Source organism: Ochlerotatus camptorhynchus, unplaced genomic scaffold (assembly GCF_037179485.1).
Source record: "Ochlerotatus camptorhynchus isolate MF236.1 unplaced genomic scaffold, CSIRO-AGI_Acam_v1.1 ptg000246l, whole genome shotgun sequence".
Taxonomy (NCBI): Eukaryota; Metazoa; Arthropoda; class Insecta; order Diptera; family Culicidae; genus Ochlerotatus; species Ochlerotatus camptorhynchus.
This window is the reverse complement of record NW_027040736.1, coordinates 220,580-237,106: the sequence shown is the minus strand read 5'-3', so window position 1 is coordinate 237,106 and position 16,527 is coordinate 220,580. Positions and strand designations below refer to the sequence as shown.

General features: G+C 40.7%; 1 protein-coding gene across 1 annotated transcript in view; it reads right to left on the bottom strand.

The window, feature by feature from the left end:
* The window catches only part of LOC135704701 (peroxidase), a 223,086-nt gene extending 206,673 nt beyond the window's left edge, over positions 1–16,413 (bottom strand). Inside the window, exon 1 of the mRNA XM_065226183.1 lies at positions 16,403–16,413. The gene's annotated coding sequence lies outside the window, so the exon portion shown is untranslated. The remainder of the gene's footprint in view (positions 1–16,402) is intronic.
* Between the last annotated feature and the right edge of the window lie 114 nt (positions 16,414–16,527).

Here is a 16,527-nt window from a genome sequence, read left to right as displayed (position 1 = left end):
TGGGAGGAACAAGGACCAATGTTCGTTCAGTTAACCGATTATTACAACAAACACCGAGAATCACATTCCGGGAAAAACAAGGACCACTGTTCGTTCAATCAATCGGTCACTACTACCGACACTGTGAATCACCTGCCGGGGTGAACAGAGACCAATCGTAGTTCAGTCATTTTTTTATCACTACAATAGACACTGGGACTCACCTGCCACGAGAAGCAAGAACCACTGTTCATTCAGTCAACCAATCACTACAATAGACACTACGAATCACCTTCTTGTGTTGTCAACCGGTCACTACAATTTAGAATTTGGAATCAAAAGTTTTATCACACGCTGCTTTGCAACGCCTACTTCGATTTAACCGAATTCGAATTTTTTTCCTTCAACACCAACAGTAAGTGACGTATGAAGTAGCTGCTCTATGTACAAATGCAATAAAACGATTATCTGAACACGGGTTACTATAGTTTGGTAATAAGCAGATCGGCAGAGAATACTAAAGAAGACTTATGATTTGGTATGCATTGGGCTGCATTTTATGTGTACTTTCAAATGTAATCAACCTGGTTTGCCCAATTTTGCCCAACTTCGAGCTATTGGCCTTGGAAATAGTGCTAATTTTGGATCAAAACCTTGAATATCTCAAAAAAAATTGAAGATAGGGACTTGCTTCCCAAGACAAAATGGTGTATTTTTAATAAACAAACATTTGTGTAGAACATACTAATGTCAAAAAATTGCTTCCTGAAAAGTTATGAGCAAAAAATTAATTTTCTGAAGACTCTTATCAAAAAAATGACATATCTCTGTAAACATAAGAGACAAAGGGTTGACGTCTTGAGAAAAAATGTTTGTTTTAAAATTGTCTAAAACTTAGCTGAAGACGCCATTTTGCTATATCGACAAACAAAAAAAGTAAATTTTTCATCTCCCTGCTAGGTGAATTAATCATGAAATGGCTATGCTCAAAAGAAGGGGCTTTTTTAGTGCACAAACTTCTCCCAAGACACTATATAGCTTAAATGGACCGTTTTCACATAAACTAAAAAACGCACGTTTTGGCACTTTTAGACCACTGTGCATTGTGCTGAAATTAGATTCGGCACAGCTTGGGCTCATCGATCGGCACAACCTCGTAGGCATTGGATTGTTGTAAATAAAATAGCAGTACTGCAGGACAGCTGTCATTGAAGTTATTCACAACATTATGTGCTGTTTAACTGTATATTCAGGAACATCCTCTAATTGAATATACCAGAGGAACTCACACCAGCAGTTCACTTATAGATCAAAATATGAAATTTAGGTTCTAGTATGAACTCAAGAGGAAGAGGCAGTTAATCAGACCCCATTGGTACATTTAATTCAAATAATGCTGCAACTCACACAAAATAAAGTAAAGAAGTCTATTCATTATCCTCTATAGTCGGTCTTCAACAATGTTCCGCACCGGCTCCAACTCTTTCCGGGCGCTGATAGACCGATGCTTTTCACATCACGAAAAGCTAGGTTTCTGGTCTGCCTTTGAGGGCATTATAAAACACTAAAACACAGGACTTTTATTACCCTATGGAACACAAAACATCAAAATTTCGCACGCCCGCCACTTCCCGCGTCATCCTCAATCCGATTTATCCTTGCGATTTCAAACCAAAAACATTCAAGGTGTCAGAAATACCGGGTTGCCGGGATGGGTATTTTACAAACAATCACAGCTTGCTCTATGACCAGCACAATCGGCACACCTGCGGCACAGTGGCAAAAAAGATGACCCAAGATTGGTGTGCGGAGTGACCTACCCCTTGCATTTTCGAGTTATAATGAGTTGAAAAATCTCGAATACGCCATTTTGAAAATATACAAGAAGCCTAAAAAGAAGCCCAGGAATCTTCTGTGAAAACTTCAGCATTTTTTTAGAGAAGATCAGGAAATCAAGGAATGTTCTGATAACATAAAATCAATGAACGTCAGGAAAATTCTGACACCTTTATATTTAGAAGATCAGAATATTACACGAAAATTAAAAAAACTTCAGAGAAGATCAACAAACTTCAGGATAATTCTGCAAACTTCAGAGAAAATCAGCGGACTTGGGAAATTTTTCGAGAACTTTAGAGAAAACCAGTAATCATCAGCGAAAATAAACGAACTTCAGGAGAATTCTAAGAACTTTAGAGAAGTTCAGAAAACTGCAGGAATAGTCTGATAACTTCATAGAAAATCAGCGAACTTTAGGAAAATTCTTAGAACATAAGAGAAGATCAGACAACTTTATGAATATTCTGATAACTTCAGTGAACTTCACAAATTTTCTCATTACTACAAATAAAATCAACGAATTTCAGGAATATTCTGAGAACATCAGAGATTTTCAAAAAAATATCTAAGAAATTCGAGAGAAATCTGTGAACTGATAAATTCAGTGAAAATCAGCAAACTTCAGAAAAAAATCTAAGAGCTAAAGAGAAAATCCGAAAACTTCAGCAATTTTCTAATAACTTTACATAAAATCAGCGAGCTTCACAAATTTCCTCACAACTTCAGAGAAAATCAGGAAAATTCTAAGAACTGAATAGAAGATCGGAAAACTTCAGGAATATTCTGACAACTTCAGAAAAAATCAACAAATTTCACGAAAATTCTAAGAATTTCAGAGCAGATCAACGTATTTCAGGAAAATTATGAGAACATCAGAGGAAATCAGCGAACTTCAGAAATTTTCTGAGAACTTTAGAAAGACTAGGAATCTTCAAAAAAAGTCATCAAAATTTAGGAAAATTCTAAGATCTTTAGAGAAGATCAGAATAAGGTAAAAGACTTTAGGAATCTTGGATATTGAAAAAACTTTGCGAGATTCAAAATGGCAAAATTTTAGAAGAAAGAAATGAATGATTGCCATAACAAGCAATTATGCAAAATTTCATGTAAATTGGAGAAGGAGGAGTCTGAAATTCAATTTTTATTTGCTATTTGGCCTGGAAATGATCCAATATAATACGGTCCGACTTTATTTTCCTTTCATTAACTTCGGTTCCTGTTCCGAAATCATGTACCAATCACCGACATGCGCCGATTGCTGATTGAGAATAATCTCCGACGGATATCGAGTGACAGAAAGACAACTCCTTTACCCATCACTCGATGCCTGAGGTATATAATTCGTGACTGGTGGCTCCACAACTGGATCTCGAATGCTGAGCTCCATCGTCGTTGTCATCCGAAACCGATATCAACAGAAACTCGGGAACGTAAGTTGAGATGGGTCGGCAACACACTACGAAGGGGCGGAAACGAAATCTGCAAGCAAGCGCTGGATTGGAACCCAACAGGACATCGCAGCAGAGGCAGACTCAGGGGCTCATGGTGGCGGAGCCTCAACAAGGAAATAACCCATGTTACAGGTTTTATTGAGGTTTTATAGCATTCTACAAGTCCAAATAATGGTCTACAGAACCCTCATAGAACCAAAATTGTTACTTGGGAAGGGAAGTCGCCAGGAATCTGACCCGGGCCTAGATCAAGGCAAAAGCGAGCAGTCGCCCAGGATGGAAATATTTCTCGAGGATGGAAATATTTCTCGTTGGCCCTATGCATCACTAGGCTGAAGCTATCCCAGAGATCATCGGGGAATTTCCGAGATAACAATTGGAAACTTAACAGAAACTTAGAGAAATTCACGGAATAGCAGAGAACTTCGGGAATTTAAGAGATCTTTAAGGCAGTTGTATCAATTTTAGAGCAATTCCAGGATCATCATCAGAAGAGTAACGAGACCTTCAGGGATGTTTCAAGAACTTCATGGTGGTCTTCAAAAAATGTAAGAACTATGAAGAAGTTCAGACTAATGAAAGGAAATATCGAGGTTTTCGGGGAAGATTCATCAACAGACGATGGATTAATATAAGGGGGTTCCAAGATATAAAATTTCGGAAACTTCAGGGAAGCTTTGAGCACATAAATTCCGTTCCAGAAACTTTAATTAAATTCCAAAAATTTCAGAGAAGATAGGTCTAGATATCTTCAGGGAAACTCAGAAACCTTAAAGGCAATGCTAATAACTTCAGAAGAGTCCAGCCCTGAGTGACGGACCCCAAATTCGAACCATGTTCGAGCTGTCAAATCAAACCAATTTTGCAATCTCCCGGTGTGACGAAACGAATATAAGTATTGCATTCTATCTATATTAAAAATGTTCAAGCTTATCTCAAAAAGTTGTATTGAAAGTGGGATGTAGTGATGATGTAAGCCAAAATGTTATATCTTTTAAACCATTTTGACGTAGTATTACCAGCAATCAATACGAAACTATCGATTTGAAATTGGCTCACTACTTGACTAGCCTATTGTTCCCAAGCAAACGATTAACGTATCCCATTCTAGTCGGAAATTCTAGTACTACACTATGTTTGTTTTGATTCTCTATGAAAGTTTGACAGATAAAATGAGGGGTTCGTGGATTTTCCCATGTTTCGAGGGGTGCATCGATTAGCTTGGGACCAAAGAGAGTATTAGAGCTGAGCCAAAAAGTTGAGCACGTTATTCTGGGACCTTCTAGTCTTAGAGCTACCTCTATGGTATTACGTCTTTCAACTACAATTTCGGTGCAATTTCATAGAAAAAAAACAAAATCTACCGCGTTACGAAAAGTGGTCAGGTTTTGACCACTTATAACTCTGTCAATAGCGGATGGATTTCAATACTAAGCAAGCCAATCGATCGGAAATTTTTCTACAAATCTAGAATGAACACTTTATCAATTTTCAATAGATCACTATTGAAAATTACACAAAAATCCAACTGTTGCATTGGAAATCAAAATTATCACCTGCAATAAGCACTTTGCCTAACACAAATCTCAAAATCGAATTCCATCCGGTCTCGCTGAACGGTGCTTATTTAATCACCGCGTGTGATGGTGTCCAGTCGGTTGTCATCAGCAGCAGCAGCAGCACTGAATTTGGCGCGTGGCGTTGAACATTGTTCTTCAGTACACAACGAAGGCTGCCCGCAAGCAGCAAGCTGCAGCCCACGTGACCGTCTATTGACCGAAGAAGGAGGAAGAAGCCGTATCGCTACTGATTGGATTCAGTAACTCTTCGTGAGTCGCTGTGGCTTATCTATGCCAAGCACGTCACCCTCGTGCCAAACAACATACAGCTTACCAGCCTCATCCATGTTAAACACCCTAATAGCTCAGCATTACTCAACCATCACGACAAAACGGTCCTTTTCAGGACCACCATAAATTTGTCAAGGTCATCAATAGGATGTCAGTTCCCATAAGCTTAAATCTAACATACTTTGTATTTTTAAGGCAACATTGGGGTTTTTTTTTGTATTATCTATTGAATATACCAAAAAATCCGTGCGTTTTGTGCACGAAAATGCGTACTTTGTCAACAGAAAACTAGGTTTTTCCGTGATGGGAAAAGTGGTTTCCTTAATACAGTCGCCCAATACTGATACCGAGTATGTAATCCTGCGGCTAATTTACGGTCGTGCCCTGGATACAACCTCTTAGTTTTTAATTTTTTTTTATAATTTCTAATTGTTGAGAGAGCCCTTTAATTGGGCAATTGGGAGAGGTGTAACTGGGAACGCTGCTTGATCGAAGAGGTGTCAAATGAGAGAGAGAGTGAGTTGAAACTAATAACAGAAAACAAACGTGTTCACAATAAGGCTGGTAAGTTACTGTAGTAACTGGAGCACCTAGGTTAAAAAATGAAATGTAATTTATTTTGAATTTGGAACAAATAAAGAGTTAAAAAAAAACGTTTTCACAAGTTGGACACCTATTTTGCGCGCTTATATCTAAAAGCAGAAGGCTAGTTCTAAACTCGAATAATTAAATGTAAGATCGAGATCGTTCAAATAAGAGAAACGATTCCATATGTTTTTGCAAATTCTTATTACTCTTGTTTCCTAGGATAAGCTACCGCACAATTCCGGGTTGTTGCAGGGAAGAAATCTAAGTAAGCAAACGAAATCGAACCGTTTTGTAAGTAGCCTGTTGAACTTTGTAAAAACATAACCTAATATTCAAAATAAATTTCAGCCTTAAAGTTTCTCGAGAGCAAACTAAAGGACGGATGCATTTCACTACTTTCTCCGCAACACTAAAGCTCGTTTCAAAGTAAATCTGGACGCACGGTTTAATACACCACCACGCCCCTGGTGGTTGGAACAAAAAACGTTTGACAGGCATTTGTTGATGTTTCATTGACGAAGAAATTGGTGAAAAGTTTTTCTCGATTGATCGACGCATCCCGAAATTGCGGATCATGGAAGTTGAGAAAAGAAAATTAATTGTGCGCAAACATCTAGAGAACCCTTCGTGGTCTGCCTCAAAAATAGCAAAAGTGTTAAAATTTCCAAAGTCAACGGTGAGTCTTGTAATCAAACGTTACAAGGATACTCTGAGTGTGGATAGAGCACAGCGCATCTATCATAAAAGTGGCACTAGGGACAAAGAGCTGAGGAGAAAGGTGTTGAGGTACGTGAAAAGCAACCCAGGTGTCTCCATACGTGATTTGGCAAAGAGATACGATTGCACCATAGAGGTAACTCTAAGACCAGAAGGTCCCGAAGAAACGAGTTCAACTTTTTGGCTCAGCTCTGGTACTCTCTTCGGTCCCAAGCTAAACGATGCACCCCTCGAAACATATGAAAATCCACGAACCCCTCATTTTATCTGTCAAACTTTCATAGCGAATCAAAACAAACATAGCGTACCACTGGAATTTATACTAGAATCGGGTACGTTAATTGATTTGCTTGGGACCAATAGGCTAGTCAAGTAGTGAGCCTATTCAAAATCGCTAGTTTCGTATTGATTGTTGATTCCACCGTGCGTAACATCCTTTCAAGACAATCAAACGATGTTATGGCTCCGAATCGCTCCCTGAAACAAAATTTAGTGGCCAAAAAGCGAGCACGATTACTATACGAACGAGTTTTGACGAAATTTGATGGCTGTATTTTAATGGATGACGAAACATTTGTCAAAATGGATTATAAACAAATCCCTGGACGAAAATGTTACCTGCAAACTAGTCGTGGGGATGTCCCTTCCAGGTATAAATTTGTTTTTGCTGATAAGTTTGCTAGGAAACTAATGATTTGGCCTTAAAACCAAGGTTTTCATCACATCTCACACAATGACGTCGAAGGTTTACATTAAAGAGTGTCTGAAAAAGCGGATTTTTCCCTTCATTGGGCAACACAAGACCAACGTTATGTTTTGGCGGGATCTAGCTAGCTGCCACTACTCTAAGGAGGTACTAGAATGGTATGCTGTAAACAATGTTAATTTCGTCGCCAAAGAGATTAATCCTCCGAGTTGCCCTGAGTTCAGACCGATCGAAAAATATTGGGCAATTGTCAAGCGAAAACTTCGAGGATACGGTAAAGAAATGACAAATGCACAACAAATGCGTTTAAAGTGGAATAAGTTCGCCGGTACAGTGTCACCAGCGACTGTGCAGATCATGATGGCATCGATCACAAGTAAAGTGCGACAGTTCGTTCGAAACGGTGAAATGTAATGACATGTTATGTATCGTTTGAAAGCTGAATAAATACCCTTTAGTTAGACGTTTTGATCAACCGTGTATGTTGTTTAATTCTTGAGTTATGATCACTTGAATGCGTCCAAACTTACTTTGAATCGGGCTTTAATCATTCACGAATTCACGAGCATAACCAAACAATCGAAGAGTCTCGGTTGAGCTTAACACATAACACTGTTTGGAAGCGCTTGCTGCCAGCCGATGACGAAGAATAGCACTGCCAACATGGAAAAGCAGCAACAGCGCATCACCTAGGTCCAGACCATCGAGAAATTTAAAGATGAAGTTCCGAAAATTTCAGAACAGTCCAAAGATGTTGAAGGAAGTTTAAAGATTTTTTGGACAATTTCGTTTATTTCTGGGAAGTTACAATATCTTCAGAAGAATCAGGGAAGATCAGAGATCCTCAGAGAAGTTGAGGAGTTTTACAAAAGTTTCAAGTAACTCAGGGAATTTCCAAAAACTTCAATCAAGTTCTGAGATATTCAAGGTTGTCCAAAGAACTTCAGAGAAAGGTTGAAATTTTTAGGAAGATCCATTTTTACTTTGACTATATGTTTTAGTATTACTTCTACGTGAAGTCGACGATTTACATAGTTGAAGATGCTAATTTCAAATAACAGACTGTAGTGGTAATTTTTATACGATAGATGGAGTAGATGAAAGCATAGAGATTGCATATAGATATTAGAATAGCGAGCTAGGACAACTTTTAAAGAAGGTAAAAATCGGTTTTTTCATCTCTCTTTACCAAACTCCCCCTTTGGAGAGGGATGGTGAGGGGTACCCCCCCCCCCACCACTGACAAAAAGAGATAACAATCGACCGCTCAAGTACCAACTATGAACTCTATGCTTTCATCTACTCCATCTCAAAATACATTCGGTCCTAGCAAGAAGTACGTTCGACTTGTTTCGCGCTCCGTTGTTTTGGAAGTTTTCTCGGTATTCGCTTGATATAAATTATCAGTTTTTTCTCACTACGTGACTCCTGGCATAGTTCCCGGTAAATTGATCGAAAAGTGAGTTTTTTTTAAGTAGAAAGTGTCATTTTCGGAACGATTAATCCGTGCTATTGGTAATTCGCAAACCAATTTGGGCATCATCGTTGCGTGGTCACGCATACGCGCTCACGCATACCCGCTTACGTATCATCATCATCGAGTGTGAGCACCCGTTTCTACATCTACATCGTTCATCAATCATCGTGCGCCTGTGTGCGCTGAGTACCGAGCCTCGATCAAGTGCACCACAGCGAAGGTCATCCACGCAGCGCGTCTCTTCCAGCCATCTGTGTAAACGCCTACACATATAACGCTCGGTGGTAGTGTTTTTTTTTGTTTCTTTTCCTCCTCCATTAGTTAAATTTTCATTTTGTATTTCTGTGTTTGTAGTGTTTTCTGTGTATTGTGTCTGTGCGTTCAGTGGGAGAGCGTTTTGCGCTCCCACTAGTTGAACAAAATGGATGTTTTGTCAGAAGACGACATGGATGACCATTCATCTCAGAATAATGATGATGTCATCCCTGGTTCGTCGTCTCAGTCTGTCAATGGGCAGGCTGAGAAAAACTCCAGATTGCGGGCCTACCCGAATGACTCGACTGGCCCATGGGTTGTCTATTTTCAGCCCAAAAACAAACCCTTGAATGTTGTTCAGATATCTGATGATCTGACAAAGCGATTCTCTGCCGTGACCGAAATAACGAAGGTTAGGCACAACAAACTTCGTGTGACCGTCGCTAACCTGAAACAGGCTAATGAAATTGCTGTTTCCCAGTTTTTCACACTGGAATATAGGGTGTACATTCCAGCCTCTGATGTGGAGATCGAAGGCGTGGTCACTGAGGCGAGCCTGAACCCCGAGATACTGGAGAAGCAAGCGGTTGGCCGATTCAAGAACCCCTTGCTTCCTCCGGTAAAGATACTGGCCGTTCATAGAATGAAGTCAGTATCGCTCAGCGAGGGTAAACAGAGTTTTACCCCCACAGACTCGTTTCGGGTGACCTTTTCTGGATCTGCCCTTCCTCAATACATCGAGCTGGGAAAACTTCGTCTTCCTGTGCGGTTGTTTGTACCTCGGGTCATGAACTGCCAGAATTGTAAGCGGTTGGGACATACGGCCTCCCACTGCGGCAACAAGGCACGCTGCTCCACATGCGGGGAGAAGCATGAGGATGGCGCCTGCGCAGCTACTGCACCAAAATGCGTGTACTGCAATGGAACTCCTCCTCATGCTCTCTCGTCGTGCCCGGCGTACAAACAGCTCGGGGACAAAATGAAACGCTCCCTTAAGGAACGTTCCAGGCGGTCTTTTGCAGAAATGCTTAAGACAGTCAAGCCATCGACCAACGAAACAAATCCCTTCGCTCTTTTGTCAGACGACGAGTCTGGCTCTGACTTGGCTGAGGAGGGAGTTTCTTTCAGTTTTCCGGAAGGTTCTGCCCGGAAACGAAAACGCATCCGTTCGCGGAAAGTTGAGAATGAAGAACCCCAAATCAGCTTGCCCAAATCAAGGAGTGGTGGAAAAAAGGAGACTTCTACTCCTCCTGGATTCCGCAGAACTGATTATACCCAGGATTTTCCACCTCTTCCGGGGACATCCAAAACCCCTGATGCCCCAATTTTAAGAATAGAAACCCCTTCTTCATCTGGGCTGTTCTCATTTGATGACATTGTGGACGGTATTCTCAAATACCTCAACATTTCTGATCCTCTGAAAAGCATTGTCCTCACATTGCTTCCGACTGTGAAATCCTTCTTGAAGCAATTGACTTCAAAATGGCCCCTTCTTGCAGCTATCATCTCCTTCGATGGATAATTTTCCAAACGAGGTCGGGGATTTGATCACTGTTCTACAGTGGAATTGTCGAAGTCTTATTCCGAAATTAGATTCGTTCAAGTATTTAGTCCATAACAATAATTGCGATGCATTTGCCCTCTGTGAAACATGGCTCTCTTCAGAAATTGATCTCCCTTTTTTTGATTTTAACATTATTCGATTGGATCGTGAGGATTCACGTGGAGGAGGGGTACTTTTGGGGATCAAAAAGTGCCATTCCTTCTATAGAGTGAATCTTCCCGAATTCCCCGGTATTGAAGTTGTCGCATGTCAGGCTACCATTAAAGGTAAGAGCCTTTGTATTGCTTCTGTATATATTGCTCCTAGAGTCTCTGTTAATCGCAAACAACTTTTCGACATATGTGCGGTACTTCCCGCTCCATGGTTGATCATGGGAGATTTTAACTCCCACGGTACAGGCTGGGGGGAGCTGTACGATGATAACCGTTCTACTTTGATTTATGATCTCTGCGACAACTTCAAAATGACAATACTTAACAATGGAGAAGTAACACGTTTGGCTGGTCCATCCTCGAATGGTAGCAGATTAGACCTCACCTTTTGCTCTAATTCACTATCGTTGGATTGCACTTGGCATGTAATCCAGGATCCGCACGGTAGTGATCATCTGCCGATCAAAATTTCGATTGCCAGTGGGTTCAACTCGTCAGAATCCGTTAACGTCGCGTATGATCTAACCCGTAACATTGATTGGACTAAGTTCCAATCCGCGATAGACGATACAGTATCGTCAGTGGAAGAGCTTCCGCCGTTGGAGGAATATAATTTCCTCTCTAATCTCATCGTCGACAGCGCACTTCAAGCTCAAACACGACCGGTGCCGCGATCGTCTATTCGTAAGAAAACACCATCGCTCTGGTGGGATCAACAATGCACGGAGGATTACCGTAAAAAGTCCGACGCGTTTAAACTTTTTCGGAAACGCGGAACACGCGAGCATTTCGACGCATACACATCTCTTGAACGCGAACTCAAGAGCCTCATCAAGGCCAAAAAACGGGGTTACTGGCGGCAGTTTGTAGACGGATTGTCGCGCGAAACGTCTATGAATACGCTTTGGAGTACGGCGCGAAGAATGCGTAACCGGTCTACTAACAACGAAAGCGAGGAATGCTCGGATCAATGGATTCTTAAATTCGCGCGAAAAGTGTGTCCGGATTCCGTGCCGTCGCAGTTGATTCCTCGCGAAACCGCGAATTCGGTAGACGAAATCAGTCACCCTTTTTCAATGGTCGAACTTTCACTCGCTCTCCTTTCGTGTGGTAATTCTGCCCCGGGATCTGATAGAATCAAGTTCAACTTGCTGAAAAACCTCCCAGACGTCGCTAAGAGGCGCATGTTGAACTTGTACAATCAGTTCTTGGAGCTCAATATTGTTCCCGACGATTGGAGACGAGTAAGGGTGATAGCCATTTATTCGGAGGCGAACCAGCCTAAGGCTGAAAGCCTCCTAAATAAAGCTAAATTAATTAATTAATTGATAGCCATTAAAAAGCCTGATAAACCCGCGTCGGATCACAATTCGTATCGGCCCATCGCGATGCTGTCGTGTATTCGGAAATTGATGGAGAAAATGATCCTTTTTCGCCTCGACAAATGGGTTGAGACGAACCACCTTCTTTCAGATACTCAATTTGGTTTCCGTAGGGGTAAGGGAACGAACGACTGTCTCGCGTTGCTTTCCTCGGAAATTCAGTTGGCTTTTGCTAAGAAAGAGCAAATGGCTTCTGTGTTCTTGGATATCAAGGGGGCTTTTGATTCAGTATCCGTTGAAGTTCTTTCAGAGAAACTCCACGCTTGTGGATTGTCTCCATTAATGAATAATTTTTTGTACAATTTGCTGTCAGAAAAACATATGAGCTTTTCTCATGGAAACTCTACAGCTTTTCGATTTAGCTACATGGGTCTCCCCCAAGGCTCATGTTTAAGCCCCCTTTTGTACAATTTCTACGTTAGAGAAATTGACAATTGTCTTAGTGACAACTGCACGTTGAGACAACTTGCAGATGATGGCGTAGTGTCTATCACAGGGCCAAAAGAGGTTGACCTGCAAGGACCCTTACAGGATACCTTGGACAATTTGTCTACTTGGGCTATTCAGCTAGGTATCGAATTCTCCACGGAGAAAACTGAGTTGGTCGTTTTTTCTAGGAAGCATAGCCCAGCACAACCGAAGCTTCACCTTTTGGGTAAACCGATCACTCATTCCATGTCTTTTAAATATCTCGGGGTCTGGTTCGATTCCAAATGCACCTGGAGATCCCACATTGAGTATCTGAGACGAAAATGCCAATTAAGGATCAATTTCCTTCGATCAATTACCGGAACGTGGTGGGGAGCCCATCCACAAGATCTTCTGACGTTGTACCGGACAACGATTTTATCGGTTCTAGAATATGGTAGTTTTTGTTTCCAGTCGGCAGCTAAAACGCACATCATCAAGCTGGAACGGATCCAGTATCGTTGTCTTCGTATCGCGTTAGGATGCATGCACTCGACTCATACTATGAGTCTCGAAGTGCTGGCGGGCATGTTGCCACTATCCGTCCGTTTTTCAGAGTTATCTCTGAGGGTCCTCACCCGTTGCGAAATAATGAACCCACTGGTGATTGCAAATTTTGAGAAGCTTTTGGAGCTAAATCCTCAAACATGTTTTATGACTTTGTACTACCTATATTTAACACAGGATGTCAGCCCTTCAAGAAATATTCCCAATCGTGTAGTCTTCTCCGATTTCGGCAATTCAGTGAATTTTGATTTAACTATGACGCAGGAAATCCGCGGAATTCCAGAGCATCATCGTCCTATGATTGCTCCGTCATTATACGCTGCAAAGTTTGGCCATATTGATTCTGCAAGAACGTTTTTCACAGATGGATCTCTAATAGGGGAGTCCGCTGGTTTTGGTGTATTTAATGAATTTCATAGCGCCTCTCGAAAACTTGAAGCTCCTTGTTCTGTGTATGTGGCTGAACTGGCAGCAATTCACTACACTTTGGAAACTATTGCTTCACTTCTTCCAGACCACTACTTTATTTTTACGGATAGTCTCAGTTCTGTCGAGGCTATCCGTTCCATTAGGCCGGTAAAGCACTTCTCGTATTTTCTCTTGAAAATACGAGAACTGCTTAGTGCTTTATCCGTGCGCTCTTTCATCATCACCTTCGCGTGGGTCCCTTCGCATTGCTCAATTTTGGGCAATGAGAAGACGGATTCACTTGCGAAGGTGGGCGCTATGGAAGGCGACATTTATGATCGACAGATCGCCTATAGTGAATTTTTCTCTATTTATCGTCAGCAGTCGCTCGTTAGCTGGCAACATCAATGGAGTGAAGGGAGCTTGGGACGATGGCTACATTCAATTATCCCTAAGGTGTCGAAGTTTGCATGGTTCAAAGGGTTGGACTTGAGTCGAGACTTCATACGCGTGATGTCTCGTCTCATGTCCAATCACTATTGTCTAAACGCTCACTTGTTCCGTGTGGGGTTGGGAGACAGCAATCTCTGTGAATGTGGACAAGGTTACCAGGACGCTGATCACATCCTTTGGTCTTGTGCGGAGTATCGTGGAGTCAGATCACATTTCTATGATTCCCTTCGGGCTCGAGGTAGACAACCTAATGTTCCAGTTCGGGATATTTTGGCTAGACGCGATCTGGAGTTTATGAAACTCATATATGTTTACTTTAAGGATATTAACCTTAGATTTTAAGTTTGCTTAACCTTGTGTTTAGTTTGTGTTTTGTACGTCTGGGGGTTTTTTTTCAATGTTTGTTTTCAAGATGAATAGAAATAATTTCATGCTTTAGGATTAATTAAATAGTTATATCGTAAACCACATTTAAAACCTCCTTCTTCCCTTTTCCCATCCAAAAAATTGTAAATCTCCACTAACCTCGAGACGACCGCGAGTACTCGGTCTAGTTCCTTTAACTTTAAATATAAGACAGTAACAATGTATAACGCAAAGGATAACTCGGCTCTGTAAAGTTTATTCGATTGAGCCTGTACAAATAAAGTAATTATAAATCTACTCCATCTATCGTATAAAAATTACCACTACAGTCTGTTACTTGAAATTAGCATCTTCAACCAAAGATCCATTTTTGTTTGCAGGGATGTTCCTAGTACTTCAAGGATGATCAGAGAACTTCAGAGCAGTTCAAGATGTTTCGAGAGTATCACCGGTGGTGTAGTGGTAAGCGTGACTGCCTCTCACTCCAAAGGGCCTGGGTCGGCACCACCGGAATTTTCTGAGGCATAAAATATCTGATCACGCCTTCCTTCGGAAGGATAGTAAAGCCGGTGGTGCCCGGTCCATGAGTTGATGGGTCGATAGGTAGGGTTTAGGTGTGGGAGCTGCCTCCCTGGCGTCGGTAGCATTGGTACTCAGTACGGAAAACAAGATCGATGAAAAAAAAAATCAAGGAAAATTAAAGATATTTCGAGGAATTATGAAAAATCCAAGTGTTAAAACAAAAATAGGAAAATGGCGTAGTCTTCAGATAGAGAAGTTCCGAGTACTTCTTGAAAATTATGGAAACTTCATGAAGAAACGAAAACTTCATGCAAGTTCGAAAAATTATGAGAATTTGAGAGATGTTGAGGGAAGTTCCATGAGCTTCAGAGAAGTTTCGAAAACTACAGGGAAAAACTAACTTCAATGCCGTTCAATTTACTTCATGAAAATTGCGGGAACCTTTGAAAAGTTCTAAGAAATCCAGAGAAATTTAGAGAGCTTATTTGAAGTTCACAGATCAATAACCGAAAGCTCCAGAAAAGTCTTTCAGGGAACTTTAAACATTAGTCAATTGTTTCGGCTTTTAAATCTTCAAAAAATAGTGCTGATTACAGTTATTGCATCGCCAGTTCGAAAAAATAGTGTGAATTTCTGTTTAATACGATGCACATAAATGGAGCGACACATATCATATAAGTTTACATTATAAGTCGAATAATGTTCTGAGATATTTCATGAAATGATGCTATTATTGTATACAAATGCCCATCTGTGTAAACAACATCGCTTACAAGTTACTCGTTTACATGAAATGAAATACAAGTTTACGTGAATGTATCTTTACATCACAATTAAAATTCAGAATTTTTTGCTGTGCAGCGTATCGATTCAGGGATTGGATATTCATCAGGGCTAGATTAAGTTTTAGATCGTAAAGCGTTTTCCACTACATGAAAAAGAGTACCGTTCTGATTTTCGGACACTAGCAAGTTCTTCAAACAATGCTATGGTAATTTTGCCCCTATTTCCCCTACTCAAAAAACATTACTCATAAATAATAGAAAAATGCAGATGGGAATGACTTGTAATTTTATCGACTCTTGGACCAGGCAATGAAATTCCCAAACGCTCTGCAAGGTCGCAAGCGGTTGCCCTCGTTGGGTGTTATAATTTGGAGTCTTTAAATCAATTATGATGTCGATCGGTCCATGTTCGAGAGGTTTCAAAGAAGAAGCGATCAATGGATGTGGGTAGCGATTGACTTCAGAAATACGAGTTTTGCAAATTGAGGCTGCAAAAGAAATTAGCATCGTTGTGCGCTGATTATTACATATTGGCATGAGTAATCAGTTGATTAGCAGATTAGTAGATGATTAGGAGCCATAACATTCGTACGTACGTAGCCAGGGGGTGATGGTATTTGGGCTTTCCTTAGCTTAGCCGGTAAAGGCGCAGCTACAAAGCAAGACAATACTGGAGGTGGCTGGGTTCAATTCCCGGTCCAGTCTAGGAATTTTTCGGTACTTGCCCCACAATTATTCTAATGTAAAAATAGTACAGGCATTGAAAGCGCTCAATTAGTAACGGTGGAAGTGTATCTAGAAAACTAAGTTGAAAGCACACATTAAGCTAATATGGGATAAGCAATAAGCTTGAAATGCAAAGAAGAAAAAGAAGAAGAAGAAGATTTACTTATCTCTTATTTACGTATACTTTTTGATAACCTTGTTTTTGACAGCTACTAATCTTATAATTAGTTATCCACGATAAGAGCAAAAACAGAAGGAACTCAAAAGAAACATAATATACTCATACATAAGACACATGCCAGTTTTTTTTTTCACACGGTAGCACTGCAATC